Here is a 5,571-nt window from a genome sequence, read left to right on the forward strand (position 1 = left end):
CCACCTTCACCAGCACGCACCTTTGGAAATGCCACATAGGGTCACCCACCAGGGCAGAGACTTCCTGGGGACATTGGCAGACATGAACCAACCGCTGGCAGGGAGGAGGTGGCAGATATTTGGAGCTGGACAGCCATAATGCTTCTTACTGCGGGAAGAATGATCCAGCTCAGGCTGACACCAGGGACACTGTGGACAGAGTAGCTGACAGCCTTTCCCAGACATTGGCAAGGATCAGGCTTTTCTGCCAAAACCTTGCTCATGATCCTTAAGGGTGACAGATCCCTGGGAAACTCCTGCACATTCTGAGTGACTCCAGTTGGGAGTGGGTAGGTCTTGCTCTCTTTGGCACCAGAGGGAGAAGAGCACTTGTAGCTGTCGCATGAGGGGGAGCATGTTGTCATGCATAGAGCCCCGAGCAGCCAACCCAGCCCTCAGCACGATGCCGTGGACAGCGAGAGGACAAAGGGCTGATGGAAGTGATGGAAACACATCAGTGGTGGGACCAGCCTGCCCTGACAGCCAGTGATTGCTGCCATTGGCAGCGATTGGCATTAACCAATTGCTCCATTGGCTGTAACACGCTGGCACAAGCTGCCACTCTCCCTTTGCCTGCTGGAACTGCTGTCCTGGGTAAGCAGCATGGAGAGATTCAGGAGGTCAGACTCACTCCTGGCACCCAGAGGAGCATGAAAGGAATGTGTCAGCCACAGTTAAGCCCAGCAGGTGAAGCCAAATGGACAAAGCCCATTGGGATGAAGCCCAATGGATGAAGCCCACCAGGTGAATCTCACCTGATGAAGCCCAGTGGATGAAGCCCAGCAGATAAGACATGCTCTGCCATGCCTCGGGAGCATGGGAAACGGAGGGAATGGGAGAGCTCTGTCTTCCCATAGCAGGACAACACTCTAGAGACTCCAACCCATCTGCATCCCAGGGGAAAAGCCGGGATTTCTCCCAGTCTGAGCACCCCAGACCAAGAGAGCAGGACATTCTGGTCGTATATGGAGAGCCTTCCAGGTTTTTATCAGGAGCTGGTGTTCCCCTGTCCCGGGGGTGGCTGCAGCTGGTTCTTCTTGGTCTCCTGCCTGCGCTGGCCTGAGACCTGCAAGTGCAGCAGTGGCTTCTTCTCCCTCCAGGCATCCCAGCTTGTCCTGTACTAGTCTCCCAGTGCCATCTGCCGTCTGTCCCGACACAGGAGGACACGACACACGACACCGAGGGGTGACGGTGGTGCTCCTGCCCATCTCCGGCTCACTCGCCAAAGGAGATGCACAGGTTGCCCCGCGCCCCACGGGGTGGCTCCCACTCCCCGTATGTACAGAGTCAAGTGTGTCATGGCTGTGTCATCCCAGAAGACATGACACTTCTTCTTTTTGAGTTAAATGAGTAATACCAGGAGCTATGCATGGGAGAGGCAAGCAGAAGAGGGACAGCACCAGCCTCAGGGGATTCCCAGACTCAGATGGACCAAGCCAGGACCGGCCTAAGTGGCGATAGTCCCACCTCAGCAAACCTCCCCCCACCACCACCCCATCCTGTCCCGTTCCAGCTCAAATTCGGTGTATTTTTGATAACAACTGTAACAGCTGAAGCTGACCAGAAAAAATAAAATATTTTCCTCTATTAACTTAATATAGTGCTTCTTTGCCTAAAGTATCTCTGCTCTCCCCATCCCAAGGAGGAGAAGAAAGTGCATGACAGAATGCAGGCAGGTTTCCTCCACCCTCCCAAGCTGCAACCTGCTGTGGAGCTCCTGCTGGAGGAGTGTTATGGTTTCTTGTGCTCAGGTCTCGGATGCCACCTCCTGGCTTTCCTGCTAAACTGTACATGTCCTGACAGTGCAGACGGGGAGCGCATTTCTCATCACACTATCCCAAATAACAACGCCGTTAAAGCCTGACTGGCTCAGAGCAGCTTTTGTTCTTTGTGGAACTGACCCGATACCATGCATTTTTTACATCTCGGTGGAGTTAATTCCTGTAATTGATAACACTTAGGGTCCCATCGAAGCAACACCTTGAGTCCCAAGGCCTCTCTGGGATGTCATCCATCACTTTGGGGGTGGGACCTGTTCCACCTCACCTTTCCTCAATAGTTATTTTTGGGGTGTATTTTGTTACATGATCCCTTTGGCATCCGTTGTTTATCACCTGCGTCATTCCACAGGGGATTTGGATGCCAATTCCAAGTCTCTACAGACTTGTTGCTGGGTTGGGGAATAATTCAACAAGTAGATGTTTGGCAGGGGGACAGCAGAGGTATTTTTGGAGCTGTGAGAGTGTGGTGATATCCAAGCAAAACTCCTGAGAGGGGGCACTGTGCAATAAGGAATTGTGAGGCAGCCACGATTGTCTCCTCCCTTCTTGGTGTCCAGCATTCTCTACCTCTTCCTGCCCTCCTGGTGATATTTCACAGGCTGAGCCTGCTTGTACACCTGCCAGCCCAACCTGCGCCTTCCAGAGGTGCTACTGAATTCATCCATCATTGCACATCTCGGCCAGTCATTTTATCTGGCCACATGCCGTGGGCCGGGCCCCATGGATGCTCCCTGACCACTCGAGACCTGCTCCTCACCCGCACAGGGGTGGACAACATGTATTTCTTTGCCTGGGGAATCACAGCAACATTGCATGAGATGCAGCTTCTTGCCACAGCTCAAATCCTGTGTTCAGCTTTAGGCCCCTCATGACATTGAGGGGCTGGAGCATGCTCAGGGAAGGGAATAGAGCTGAAGAAGGGGCTGGAGCACCAGGAACAGCTGAGGGAGTTGGGGTGGGGGGAGCTCAGCCTGGAGAAAAGGAGGCTTGAGGGGACCTTCTGGGTCCCCACAACTCCCTGACAGGAAGGGGCAGCCAGGGGGGAAGTTGGGCTCTGCTCCCAGGGAACAAGGGAGAGGATGAGAGGAAAAAGCCCCAAATTATGCCAGGGGAGGTTTAGGTTTAGTTTGGGAAAACTTGTTCTCTGAAGGGGTGATCAGGCATTTTAAGAGGCTGCCTAGGGCAGCAGTGGAGTCATCATCCCTGAACTGTTCAAAGATGTGGTGCTTGGGAATGTTGCTTTAGTTGTGGACCTGGCGGTGCTGGGGAATGGATGCACTCGATGGCCTTAGAGGGCTTTTCCAGCCTTAAAAATTCTGTGATCCTACGATTAATGGAAATCAGCAGGGAGCAGTAGCTGCTAAATCCTGCTGCAGGATGGAGTTGGGGCTCTCAGACATTTCCTTACAGTTGTGGCCATTGTTCTCTGCCTGATGGACAAATAACAGGCAGGTCACCAGTAATGTTCAAAATTATCTCCAGCCCTGACAGGCTTTGGTCTGAGGGAGGACAGGAAAGGGGAAATTGGCACTGGTGCTGACACAGACCAGCAGATGACAATTGCTGGGGTTTGATCCTTTACAAAAGCCTTTGAATTGTTCTTCATCACATTTCCCAAAGAAATGGGTGAAAGGCACCTATTGTCACCTACATGACTTAGCTGCATCTGGGGGTCCCTTAACTATCAGCAAAGGTGTGTGGGACACGAGGGGAGCATCAGCACTGTGGGATGCCCCTGACTAAGAGACAGGAGCTCCTGTGACCAGCACATCACTGGATGAATGCTGGTGTGAGATGACCTGAATCCCATCCTACCTCTCTGGTCGCAGCAGGGACAGTTTTGGATGTGGCCCCTCTGGCTGGCTGTGAAGAGTCTAATCACCCCCAATGGGAGCAGCTTATCCAGTACAGCTGTGCCAAGAGGCCCTTTTGCATCACAACAGCTGGAGTCTCTATTCCCACTGTGTTGCCTCAGTGCCCAAACCACACACTGTGGCAGAGCATAGCATGTTCAGGAGGAAAGAGTCCAAAAGCTCCAAGATTTATCTTTTGTCCCACCTTCAAAACAAGGAAAAGAGAAGGAGTTTCCAGTAAAGTGTAAAATGAAAGCATAACAAAAAGCAGCCTTTTCTGCCTGTATTTTTTCCAGCTTCAGTGTCATCTTCTCTATTCCCTGGTAGGTTTGTCCCTTGGCTATTAGCCGACATGCCCAGGCAGCACGAGGACCAAAGGTGCCATGGACCTGTACCCTTTCCCTGGTGATGCCAACAGCTCGTGCCCCACCCAAAGCTTCCCTGCACCTAGAGAGCTTCATCCCGTCTGGTGATGTGGATATTTTGGGGGCATTCCGTGTACCCAAAGCACCTCCTAGAGCGTCCCTTTGAGTAGGAGCCCATCGGGAGCAGCCGGGGCAGAGCACACACGGCTGAGCCATGGCACACGTGTGTCCACACGCACCGGCCGGGGAAGGGACGCCCGGGGACCCTCGGAGCAGACGTGACCTACTTTAGCTCCGAGGCAAGCGGGGCCCAGCGTAAAAGCTTAGCAGAGCCGGGTGTAAATTATTCATGGCCTAGCCCCGTTAATGCATGTGCTAAAGGCTTTAGAAAACAAAAATAACAAAGAAAAACAAACGAATACAACAAACAAATAAAAAAAAAAAAAAAAAAAAACCACCAAAAAAAAAAACAACCAAAAAAACCCCAAACAAACAAAACAAACAAACAAAAAAAACCCACCAAAAAAACCCACACACGAACAGGAAAATTCTGCTCTATAATTTAAAGCCTTGCACACTCCCAGCACCATGCCCCGCTGCTCGCTGGACTGTTTCCGCTCAGCTGAGCGGAGCCACGAGATGTGGACAGACCCAGCAGGGAAGAGCTGGCCCACTGGAGCTGGGATGCAGGCAAGAGCCGGGGTGGAGGGCGAGAATCCCATGGGAAAGGGCTAGCAGCCCTTCTCTGGTGCGGGCAGTCCGCAGCCCCGCAGCGAGTCACTTCCCGCAGCAGCAGCACGAGTCCATTCCCAGGCACGGGGGCCAGGGGCTATTTTTAGACCTGCCTTTTTCTTTTACTAATTTTTTTCCTTGCTTTCGCTCGGCGCTGCCCTTGAAGCCCTGGGGAGAGAGGAAAACACTGATCCCTGGGGCGGGAAGCTGCGTGGGAGGGAGGTGGAGGGCCCCAGCGCAGGGGTGAGCGAGCGAGGCCATGGGGACTCCTGAGGCACAGCAGGGGGAGCCCCTGGCCCCCGCATGGAGATTCCCACTGGGACAAGCAGCCCCTGCCCCAGGACTGCCATTCCCACCGCTGCTTTACTGGGTACAGAGAAGGCCACTGAAAGGTTTGGGCAGTACAGGCAGCAGAGCAGGAGCTGGGCAGGCTAAGGCAAATGCTCCAGCCATGGAGAACGTTTGCCTTCTATGGAGATCTCCTTCTGCATTGCTGGTATGGAAGCGAGGCCCTCAACCTCTACAGACCCTGGGAAGGGAGAACAAAACACCCAAAAAAGCTCAGGGTTGCCTTGGCAGAAGCCTCCAGCAGAGCTCTACACCACCCAGCACACGGCCATAGAGGCAAGGACTTGCCTTGCTCCCAGCAGGGGAGGGAAGATCCCAGCTCCTGGTCCTCAGCTGCATCCCAAACGAGCCTGCATCCCTCCAGCCTGGGAAACAGGACCCGGGAGGGGCCAGGCTAGGCCTGAAGCGTCCCACACCATTCCCACAAGAAAACACCCAAGACCACAGAAAAAG

The sequence above is a fragment of the Sturnus vulgaris genome, chromosome 13 (assembly GCF_052056855.1).
Source record: "Sturnus vulgaris isolate bStuVul1 chromosome 13, bStuVul1.hap1, whole genome shotgun sequence".
Taxonomy (NCBI): domain Eukaryota; kingdom Metazoa; phylum Chordata; class Aves; order Passeriformes; family Sturnidae; genus Sturnus; species Sturnus vulgaris.